Source organism: Montipora foliosa, chromosome 6 (genome assembly GCF_036669935.1).
Source record: "Montipora foliosa isolate CH-2021 chromosome 6, ASM3666993v2, whole genome shotgun sequence".
Taxonomy (NCBI): domain Eukaryota; kingdom Metazoa; phylum Cnidaria; class Anthozoa; order Scleractinia; family Acroporidae; genus Montipora; species Montipora foliosa.
This window is the reverse complement of record NC_090874.1, coordinates 69,995,697-70,008,196: the sequence shown is the minus strand read 5'-3', so window position 1 is coordinate 70,008,196 and position 12,500 is coordinate 69,995,697. Positions and strand designations below refer to the sequence as shown.

The following is a 12,500-nucleotide window of genomic DNA, read 5'->3' as shown; positions in this document are numbered from 1 at the left end:
TAAAATGCGTATCAAGGTACTCACTGACTGCGAATTTATTTAGTCAGAGTCATCAATGACACGGCTCGAAAAATCATAAGAACAAGAAAATGCCACCTAGCAATTAACTTAATACAACTGAACTGGTGTATAATACACTACATAAAACCGCTAATCGATCGACTTTAAAAACGTTGGCGCCAAAATCTTCCTATGGTGAGATTTTCTTCATTTCTCGCCTAGAGTTAGGTCATAAAGTACTTACTCCAAAAATGAAAAAAAAATTGGGGGTCACCGACTTTGTTTCGGAGAAAATGGAGGTGGAAAAACGCCTTAATTTCGAGAAATCGGTCATAATAGCGAGATGTAGGCTCATCTGCTCATCCATCGAAAATCATAAAAATAAACTGTTGGAGTGAAAGTTTCCGTGCATAGGTTTTTAGGAGTGAGATTTTTAGATAATTGTATACCGCAAGGGATGTGGCAAACAGTAGAGTTCATCGTCGACGAGCGTTTTCGTAAGCTCTATCCGTTGCGACCATTACCGGAATTCGATGGCACGAGGAAAGAAAATGTTAAAAAGAGATAACTTTTTACGGTGAGAATTTTTTCATTTCATCATATTTTGTAGATAGTAAGTAAAGTAAGTGATTCATGAGGGGTCACCAATGATCTGAACGAGTAAAATCGATGTGATTTTGCAAAGCTCTTGGAAAAGTTCGTTTGTCAGGCTTTTGCGTGACCTGTCGGGCAAGGACTGGAACCCAAGAAAGGATCGATCGTTGAAGAGATGAAAGGTTTTCACCGAAAAGGAAAAACCTTTCTCGAGCATAGCAACGAAGTTTTAAGCAGGGGCCGTCTTCATTTGGTTGGTGTTTTGTATAATATCTCTCCATTGCCGTCATGCTCATCCTCTGGAGTGTGTTTTTTTGTGAAATTCAATCGCTGATTGTTTCCACGCAGGTCCACACTATTCAAGCGGACGAGGACGAAAATACTGCTCAATTTTCACGAAAGTAAAGGAAAAGAACTTTAAAAACATGCATTCACTTTGAACTTAAGTTCGTAGGGTAATAAAAACATTAAAAAGAAACAGCCTGATTAAACTTACGCAACGGTTTGTCCTCGAGTTTTCCAAACTTTCAGCCACTAGTCTACTCGATCAGCTACCTTTTCCAGAGCTTTTCCATCCTCCCGCTCACTTCTCTTTGAAGTTTCATGATGATTCGGAAATAAATGTGCCATTCTTTTGCCGGCCTGGAATTTTTTCCTCGGCGTTTTTGTCGCCATGTTATTTTAACTGCTGCTTGAAAAATTTGTATGGAAGTCAAGTAGACTAGTGCACGACTGATAAAACCTCGCGAATATCAGTCGTGCAGTAGTCTACTTGACTTTCATAAATATTTTAAATCAATTTTGACTGATCACGATCTTCTCTGATCCAACGCTGTGCAAGACTTATCGTCCACGGTTTTTGCAAAGGTTTTAAAACCTCAACTTCACTAATGCTCGAAGTAATACGTAACATATCACAGTCGCGTTACCTGCGCAGTAACGTTGCGCACAAACAATTAGCGCGAACGTCCTTAATACGAGGATAGTGCCATTTATAGAAATAACGGAGACAAAAGACTACTAGACAAGAATTTAAGTTCAGGAAATTTTAATAATTTTTAGAAAAATGTAAGTCTGAGTTCGATATTCGACACCCACCTCGTGTCGTAATTCTTGTGCTCGCTGCCGGCTCTCACGGTTCTCGCTACTTATTCTTGGTTTCTTCGATTCAGGCCCAAAAGAAAACACCGAGGGTATCGCATGACGTTTAAGCCGTTTTTTCACCTTTAGCTCGGGCATTAACTGTGCTTTCAAGTCCGTTTCAAAGCACTCATCGGTAAAATGTTCACTGCACACATAACAGTTTCGTAATGGTGGAAGATTATCTCTTCTGATCCTCGCTAACCAGGCTTTTTAATCCTTTGTCGTTGGGAATGCGATGGTAACTTAAATTACACGTCTTAGATGAATGGTTAATACAACCAGGCACGCAGCAGTGGACCATTATCAGTATTCCACAGCGAGATTATATGGAAACACAACTACATAAATATTCTATGAGCTGAGCTACGTATTGCGACTAAAAGCCCGCCAACATCCTTCAATTGTGTCTCACGATATGACGTCAGTCTACGTTCGCTGACCGTTTCAGCTACCGCATCCCAAAATCAAGATGGCGGGTCATTCACGAAACTTTGGATCAATTTTTTAATAAAAATATTTCGCGTGGGTAAGATTCATGCCAACCAAGGTACTCCAGGTAATATAATTATTGATATAAAATTCTCTTAAAATAGGCTTAAGTTCCCCTTTAAATTCAGGGGTGTGCCAATTATGCACAAGAACAGGAACATTTCTCAACCTTTGAATCTTGCATTTTACACACATTTACCTCAACGCCATAATTGTTCACGGTTGTAATTTTATTCAGTCAGTTACAATTTGCCCCCAAATCCCACACAATTTTATTTCTTTCTCACATGCTGTCAGATACCCTGTGTGTCTAAATGAAAATAATTCCCAAGTTCCTATTACAGCTTAATCCCAAAACTCTCTTTCTCTTTCTCTTTAATACATATACAATCATATCATTTTCCAAATAAACACAAACCTGAATCACTTCCAGGAACGTCCTGTACAGCTGACTGAGAGGACGAACCTATAGTTTCATCTAAATTAAAATTAAATAATTTTGGTCACAAAATTTATCACTCAAATCATAAAGCTTGAATGTATGTTACTACAACTCTGGAAGAAGTGAGCGAAAGTTTTGTTCAAGGCTTTGCAAAACTTGTGGTCGGATGATCGATATGAAGCATTTTTAATTTTATCACTGATCTAAGCAAAGCATTCTCATGGTTCAACAAGGACCTTTTTTAGTGGTCACAACATTGTGCAATCCTGCACAATTTCCTGCACATTCAACATTTTTACATATGAAATCTTAAGGATAAGAACATTAAGTGTGACATCAAATGGCGAAACGTCAAAGAGGAAAGACCCAATAAAAAATGTCAACAAAAAAATGGAATTTAACAATTTGCAAACCTGAAATGTCAACACTAAACAATAGAAATGAGCTAGTATTGACCTGTACACATTCTAAGAAAATCCTGAAAACTGTGCTTGCTTAACTCGACCAATCACATCTCTCAACAATTGTCACACCAGAGGGCATTTTGCTGTATTTTCAAATTGTGTATATTTTCCATGTATCCGTTATTTTTGGCAGTTGCCTGAGGATTGCTTCACAAGCAGCATGAAACTCTGCTCAAGTAGCAAGATTTATGTCTTTGACCAAGTAATCCAACTCTCAAATCTATACTTTTCTTTTCAGTGTCCAAGAAGAACATCAATACCTTCTATCTTCTATTTTATAATATATTTTAATTTAAAATCGTCCATACTGCACTTAAGCTTTATGGAAAACATATTTCTAGTGAAAATCCAAAAACAATTACCCAACAAGCTTAACTTTTTGTCAGAAGTTTCTCTCACACAATTAAAGCCCAGAATTTTGACCATGAAAACTGGCGAGTTTTTACTGTATTTAACATTACGTATGTGATCACCTTCGCTTTCACTTGAGCTGGGTCCTAGAACATCTTCAGGCACAGATGATTTGCTCGCATCTTCTACTGTTTTCCACTGGTTAAGACTTGAATTGAAGTAGAGTCTACGATGTTCATGAAAGTGTGATTTGCTGAGAAACTGTTGACAATGACCACACCGTTGCCTACACCTTTGACGCCTCTTCTTACGATTTGAATCGTTATGCAAACCTTTCTTCTTCATTCCTTCTTCCCGTAAACACAACTAACTAGCGATCAAGACAACACAAGCTGAAAAAACGCCAAAATTACAGCGATAACCCGCAGGTGAAGCAAGGACTTTGCGCATGATATTGCGGGCTCTCAATGCTCTGTTGTCATTGACAACAAGTAAAGCAGCGTGACATGCAGCGTGACAAGCAGCGTCGTTCTCGAGGAGAAGCGGGAAATTTGACGAGTCTGAGCGTTGTTTGTGAAGGGACGCTGTATTCCTCTTTGTAATCAAGCAAGAAGTATGATGGCGTCAATATCACCGAATGCTGAAATTCAGGAGATCAGAATGCTCGACCAGGAAACCCCAAGAGCTGCTCCAAATGATGATCTTGTGAGAAAACATCTGGTCGAAGTTTCGGAAATTCGAAAAGAAAACCAGCAGCTGAGGAACGAGATGGCAAATCTTAAATCATCAGCGAAGAGAAAACTCTTCCAGCGACCTAAAGAGAGCGATCCCGAGTTCTTGGTAAGTTGTTGTTCCTTTTTTATTCTAAACCGACGATGATGGAAAATGGTGGAAGATTATCTCTTCTGATCCTCGCTAACCAGGCTTTTTAATCCTTTGTCGTTGGGAATGCGATGGTAACTTAAATTACACGTCTTAGATGAATGGTTAATACAACCAGGCACGCAGCAGTGGACCATTATCAGTATTCCACAGCGAGATTATATGGAAACACAACTACATAAATATTCTATGAGCTGAGCTACGTATTGCGACTAAAAGCCCGCCAACATCCTTCAATTGTGTTTCACGATATGACGTCAGTCTACGTTCGCTGACCGTTTCAGCTACCGCATCCCAAAATCAAGATGGCGGGTCATTCACGAAACTTTGGATCAATTTTTTAATAAAAATATTTCGCGTGGGTAAGATTCATGCCAACCAAGGTACTCCAGGTAATATAATTATTGATATAAAATTCTCTTAAAATAGGCTTAAGTTCCCCTTTAAATTCAGGGGTGTGCCAATTATGCACAAGAACAGGAATATTTCTCATCTTTGAATCTTGCATTTTACACACATTTACCTCAACGCCATAATTGTTCACGGTTGTAATTTTATTCAGTCAGTTACAATTTGCCCCCAAATCCCACACAATTTTATTTCTTTCCCACATGCTGTCAGATACCCTGTGTGTCTAAATGAAAATAATTCCCAAGTTCCTATTACAGCTTAATCCCAAAACTCTCTTTCTCTTTCTCTTTAATACATATACAATCATATCATTTTCCAAATAAACACAAACCTGAATCACTTCCAGGAACGTCCTGTACAGCTGACTGAGAGGACGAACCTATAGTTTCATCTAAATTAAAATTAAATAATTTGGGTCACAAAATTTATCACTCAAATCATAAAGCTTGAATGTATGTTACTACAACTCTGGAAGAAGTGAGCGAAAGTTTTGCGCATGATATTGCGGGCTCTCAACGCTCTGTTGTCATTGACAACAAGTAAAGCAGCGTGACATGCAGCGTGACAAGCAGCGTCGTTCTCGAGGAGAAGCGGGAAATTTGACGAGTCTGAGCGTTGTTTGTGAAGGGACGCTGTATTCCTCTTTGTAATCAAGCAAGAAGTATGATGGCGTCGATATTACCGAATGCTGAAATTCAGGAGATCAGAATGCTCGACCAGGAAACCCCAAGAGCTGCTCCAAATGATGATCTTGTGAGAAAACGTCTGGTCGAAGTTTCGGAAATTCGAAAAGAAAACCAGCAGCTGAGGAACGAGATGGCAAATCTTAAATCATCAGCGAAGAGAAAACTCTTCCAGCGACCTAAAGAGAGCGATCCCGAGTTCTCGGTAAGTTGTTGTTCCTTTTTTATTCTAAACCGACGATGATGGAAAATGTATTCGAGAGACGAATGATCGTGTGTATTGTGATTGACACTAGTGTGTCATGCTCTTAGATTCGTGCTCTTAGCATGTGCTCTTAGATTCGTTTACCGGCCATCTGACATCTAAATTTAGGTGATTACAAAGTCAAATAATGACTGTTTTGAAAATCGCACTCCAAGGAAGAAGAACAAAGATAGCTCAGTATCAGGGTCAACAAACACACTGCAAACATTTACATGAATTGGTAACCGGTCGTTTCGATCGAAACCAAAGGTCAGTTCGATCGAAGACGAGAGTCAGCTCGATCGAAGAGTAAATGATGATAAAAACTACAGTTTTGCAAGCGTATAAATATAAATAATAAAAGTTCTTGTTTTGTGAATTGATTGCGCGTTGTAATATGCACGACGCGGAGCCTTAGCCGCGGTTTTCAATTGATGATCTCTTTTTTTGTCGGTCTTTCGTTGTCGGCGTTCGTGATCGGATACAAAATAACTCGATGCACTCAAGCAATAGTTACAATCTTTGATCGAACTGACTCTTGTCTTCGATCGAAACGACCTTCGATCGAGCTGACTCGCATTCCATGTAACAATCGTAAGCACTTTGTTTGTATCTCAAGCTACTCAGTGGTGAGAAAAGTGATCAGGGATGCACAGCAAGACATATGCGTCTGGAGTTAATTTTAAATAAATGTGACAGAGAAAAAATTGATAAGAAGAGATAACTTGCCCTTATGGAATTCATAATCTACTATTATTTCACGAGGACTGTATCTCTTTTTGTGCTACATTTGAATTAAGCGCGCCTAGCGCGTGCGTTTCCATACATCGTTGGTTTTAACCACGTGCACATGACATACATGTAATTATAATTGTGGCTACCGGCCTCGAAGAGGCGTAGCCACTAATGTTATCACCGTTGTACGTATTAGTCCCTCCGTAATACTAATGGAAGCCCGTCCGTTAACCAAATTCTTCGAATAGTTTTCGTTGCCAAGCAAACTACAGGGTGGGTGTGTAACAGGTTCAGACGCCGAACTTTTCATGAGCCGGACTTAATTCGAATTTGGACCGACCCAAATTAACAAAAGTACGCCTGTTGATTCAGACGTCGAACTTAATTCGCCGAACTTAATTCAGTTTGAACCAAAACAAATCGAGATGTTAGCGGTTTTCAGGCCAAGTTATTATAATTTATGTATTAGGTTCAGCACATGAAAAATTCGGCGTCTGAATCAAAGCCGTTCCAAAGGCCAAATTCCCGGCTGAGCCAGACTTCATGTACTTAATTCAAGGTATTAGGTTAGGCTGATGAAAAGTTCGGCGTCTGAACTGGGCCTAATTTGATCTATCGACCGCTCAATGACATTGGCTTTTAGCTGAAACTTTCATGCTTAAGAGCGAATACCCTATTCTAGGCTCTCGGTAGTTGAGGACGAGCGAAAAAAAAACTGACTTCATTAGGGGGCAGTCCTTCACTTTATATTCGTGAAACTATCAATAGTTAAGTCGAAGATTTTAACGTTCTTTCTTTTGATTTTGTTTTTGTTCTTGTAAAACATACTAGAATGCCGTTAGGAAAGTTTGCAAGGAACTTTAACAAAATCGACGACAAGAAGAGGATCAGGAAAACGTGATTGCGTTTGATTTTAACACCAGGTAAAACATAGTGATTTATCGGTCTTTATTATGACAAGATCTTGGCCGGAAAATCGGAACTGACCTACAACCAGTTTTCACGAGTCATAAGATCGAGGAAAAGCTCAAGATACAAGAAGAGAAGCCCGCTTTAATTAACCACCAATGCGTTGTTTACATTTTCAAATGTGATTCGTGCGATGCGGATTATATCGGTTATACCACACGCCATCTACATCAACGCATAGAAGAACATAAAGCCTCTGTCATTGGCAAGCATCTGAAAGAAGCCCACGGCGTAGCGTTCACTAGCCTAGAGGAAATGTTTTCTGTTCTCAAGAAATGCTGCGGGAAAATGGACTGCCTAATTCACGAAATGTTATTCATTCGCGAACGAAAACCAAAGCTAAACACGCAGTCTGACTCAATACGTGCAAAAGTATTTATTTAAACATATACTGCACGAACTGACGCGTTAAACACCAATAACAATGAACGCTCATTATTCTAATGAAGTTATCACATTTTATTTGTATATAATCTCTGAGCTACAATTTGACATCAGTTTTAACATTCTACTTGATAATGAGGTCATGGAGACTTCGAAACGTAGTTTTTTACCGTTAATTTTTATTATCAAATGTATTTCTAAACGTTCTCTGATTTATTATGACTGTTTTTAAAATCTTCTATTGCATTGTGAAGCAAGGCACAGTAGTTCTTTTTTTTCTTTTTCTTTTTTTTTTTTTTTTGGACTGAGGCCCCAGTTATATGGTCTCGGCCGTTACCCGAGACAACCCTCCTCCTGAGGCAACTTTATCGAGTGTTTATATGTGAAAACGTAGCCCCTGTAGGCCGAGTCAAAGTGGACCCTGCACGATTATTCGTAACCCTTGCTGGATAATCAAATGTATAGATATCCCTCTTTCTTTACGTTTCCCTCGGTTAGTCGATCACAGCGGGTTTTGCCGAGTTAATTTTCACTTCTTTGATACGAATTTCTGCTTTAAATCCGAAATTTTGGCATTACGTGACACTCGCCACGCCGAGAGTTGTCCCCGTTTGGCGACCCAAAGCGTTTATATATAGAAAAGTTGTCCCGCCTGCCAGGGTTACCCTACTTGCTGAGGTGAGACAACTCGCCCATCCGAGTTGCCTCGCTCCCCGAGACGGGTTTGCAATCCTAATGTAAACGGTTGGTTGATTTTGCAAAGAAATAAGCTAAAAGTTACCTCCGCCAGGGTAACTCGGGGGAGGGGCCTGAGTCCATGGAAGTGTTTTAAGTGATGGGAAGCTTTCTAGTGGGACCAATGCCGAGTACAGCTTATGCTCCACAACAATGCCCATTACAGTGGCAGATCTAGACCCTGAGCTAAGGAAGGAAGGGGGCGGGGGGAAGTTGTTTTTCTTGGCCTGCCGTCTTTTCTTCCTTCTGTACCCAAAATAACGGGGGTGGCCCCTAGATCCGCCACTACATTAATACCAGTCAACCTCGTTCCCAGGCTCTCTGGGAAGCAGGTTGAATAGCAGTGCGAGATATCACGCTGTACCACGGCAGACATACTTCACTATAAAAAAAATTTCCGCGAACTCGAAGAGTAAAATGGACCATTAGTAATTTTTATACAAACATCGATTCTACTAGAATTACCAAGGGGCAAACTATTATCAAAATGAGCCGGCGAAAAAATCAATAAACCTAAGTGTGCTAAGGGGCAGGAAAAACTGAGCGTCAATCCTGTCCCGTTTGCTACAATATAGAACGTGGATTAATAACCATTGTCTGGCAAGTTTTAAGTCTTGATAATTTCAAATTCCATCAACAACTTTTTTTTTGTTTTTATCAACTGTAGTTTCGGCAGTCCAGCAAATCAGGTTATGTCCAAGAAAATTGTGAGTGAAGTCCGGTCAGTTTATGGCAAGAAAAAGTGGGAGAGGTCAGTTATCAAGGGTAAGTTTCCTGAACTTTTTATATGATTTGTTTGTCTTTCTACTTTCGAAGTCCCGACATTAAGATGTACGTGGCATTAGTTATACGAGAATACATGTATGTTTAAAGATCAGTCTAGAATTCTGTCTTTTATTCACATGGCATTTATGTTTAATCAGGCATATTGTAAGCACAAATTTGCTGTTGATCATTGTTGGAACTTTAAAAACAAAAAGCAAAAGTCACAGTGGATACTAATAAAAGAGGCAGATAAAACCGAGTTTAGGTAGACAGTCATCAAAGAAAAGCCGTTGAGATTGTTTTGAGTTCTGGTGAAATTTCAAGGCTGGCAGAGCCAAAGTATTTACCAATTTTACCCACGACAGATCGTAAAACTTGATTTTTCTAATTTCGATCAATCATTTCGTGTTATCGTCTCATTTTAGCTTCTGTTCAACAACATTGGCGGTCAACAAGGCACAACAGAACTAGAGTTACAAATTCTAAATTCGAGGCACATCGGAGGCAAGCAAAGAAGAACAATCGTCTGAAGAGGGTAAGTTTATAACCAGTTACCTAAAGCTTAAGATTATAAGTGATGACTGTTTTTGTTACTGCGCATACGTTTTGTATCTCGAGATACTCAGGTTCCCTATGGGTGGTGCCTACCAATGAAGGGATATTTGTGCGCAGTTTAAAAGTATGCAGAGAAAGCAGGACTTAGCAACTTCTTTTTGTATCGAAAATTGGGGGTGATCAAGCATTTTTCAGAGACAATTAAGCTTCGATTTTCCGTTATTTTCTTTAAAACTGATGTGTAATAAAGTTCGATTAGATTCGGTTTTTGTGATATCCGGAATAATCAAGGTCTTAATTACTGTTACTTCGACCTTGATTTTTGATTTTTCCGGATATCACAAAAATCTCATCCAATAATTGCTGAATTTTATAAGACGGCGATTACGCGCCTGTTTATAATTTAAATTAAGATGGGAGAACAAGTTAAGTTGTTAAAAAAAGAAAACCAAGATTTGAAGAAACAACTTCCTGAGATCCAAACGAATCTTATCTCTATCCAGAAAGAAGTTAACTACGAGAAACAACATGGCGCCGGAAAGAATCCTACAATCAATCAATCAATCTTTATTTACACACGGTTTTAAAAATTCATTAGGCATAAAAAATAAAAAACCTAAGTTACATTGATTCAACTAAATTAAATTACAGTATTAAAGTTATTCAATTAAGTATATGCAAAGCAAAAATCCTGTTTTCCATGAATGCCGTGTCTTACTTGCTATTATAATAACTGTGTAAAAGAGACTTAAAATTACGTAAACATTTTGCTTGCCTTCATGTTTAAGGAAGACTATTCCACAGAACAGCACCACTGTAGCGAAAACTATTACGGAGATAATTTGTGCGTGGCTGTACTAATTTTTCAATGTCTTGCAGTCTCATCTCTCTGGAACCCCTGCTGTAACCAATTTTTGGTCATTTGGCTTTTACAATTATGTATGTATTAACTAAATTCAAGCTTCTCTCAACAAACAAATGGATCTGAACGAAATCGAAATAGTTTCTAAAACTATATTATAGTTTTGCTCAGTTGTGCTGTGTCGGGTGAAATTATCAACCACCGTGGTAAAGAAATGCATACCTCAGTTTCTCTCACAGGGAAGACCAATTTGCTATGCTGCCTTTTCGTCGATAAATTCCAACAACAGTAGTCGGCCCTACAACTGTAACTGCCTGTAAAATAAAAAGCTCTCGGCAGATTTTTATTGATTGATCCAGCTTCTAACACTGAATGGTATAAGCCAGTGCATACATGAAAGCTATGGCAGGATTTCAGTCAAAAGGTCATGGAAGCACGTTCCTGGTGATTTTTCTCCTTTTTGGTTATTCATTTAGAAACTTTCAAGACGCCTCCTAACCCTGGAAAGGTCGACAACGATCCTTTCGGACGGCGGTTTAGGGTTAGGGTTAGGGTTAGGGTTAGGGCTTAGGCGAGGGAGATTCTTTGTTCTCGGCAGGCACTGAATTACATGTCTTCAGAGGACAGCGAAGGAGAAACGAAAACATTAAATGGCCCAAAGTTAAGAAATATAAAAAAGCTACCGTGGGAAAGAAGTAAGCTTAGGAACATTAAGACTAAACTTGATGAAGAACACTTGAAAGGTCTGAGCGAGGGGCAACGAAGAACCACTGCCCTTGTTAGGCGAGGTGACGAAGTGTCAACTCGCCCCTACCCAAATGGTGGCCCGAACTGGGCAATTCGTACTGATTGATGACGTTAGCTGAACCGTTTTAGGTTGTATTTTAAAAGTTTCTTTTAGCACCAGCCAATATTTGTAAAGCTGTTTTCTGTATCTTTTTATAGGAAAGAATTCATGTTAATGTGATCGTTTTTTCTTGACTTTGAACAAGTTAGATCACATTATGTAAGTGTTTGTTGATATCTGTGGTCATTATTGAGAATAAATTTAGACTTATAGTGGAAATACAGTATTTCGTTTTGATTTAGTGTAGACCATAAGTAGTCGAGCGGGACTCCCTAATTTTTCCCATGCAGTAAAGCAGACAGAAAAGTAAGATCGCGCAGAGAAGAGCAACGCGTAGTTCCCTAGACTTAGATAGAGCATTCACCAGAACTAAAACTATAGTACTAGTACTGCAAGAGATGCTGTTCACAAAGCAATGCAGAATAATATCAAAAGAACCTGGAATTAAAACAAGAAACTTACACACACAAAAAAAGAGACACTAACTGAAAAAGCGAAAATGAGCAATTTGAAGTGACAAATCAAATCAAATTTAAGGTTTCCGACGCGGAAACGTGTTTTAACGCGAATATTCAAGGTTCGATTACGTTGACGGAAACATGAACAAACTCGTTTCCGTAGCATTACTTCATATATCCGCAAGCGTTATCATGAAAATACGCTACCGGAAACATGGGTTTCCTTCAAAGAAAAACTGACGGAAACGTACAGAAAAGTGGTCCGGTTCCGTCGTAACCGCAGCCCCGGAAACATGAATAAACGACAGGTATCCGCTACCGGAAACACGTGTTAACCGTCGTGTTTCCGCAACCTTTCAGTCTGCGGATTCTTGGCATTTCGTCATGTGTGTGGAATAGCATAACTTGTTTACAGAATCTCGAAAAAATGTGTGAAGTAGTGTGAGACCGAGCAATAAATTTCGAACTTAGGTACTCAGGAGCAAGG

At 39.2% G+C, this 12,500-nt stretch overlaps 1 pseudogene; it reads right to left on the bottom strand.

Annotated features, from left to right (window-relative positions):
- The window catches only part of LOC138005972 (uncharacterized), an 11,060-nt pseudogene extending 7,232 nt beyond the window's left edge, over nucleotides 1-3,828 (bottom strand).
- Nucleotides 3,829-12,500: the final 8,672 nt, after the last annotated feature.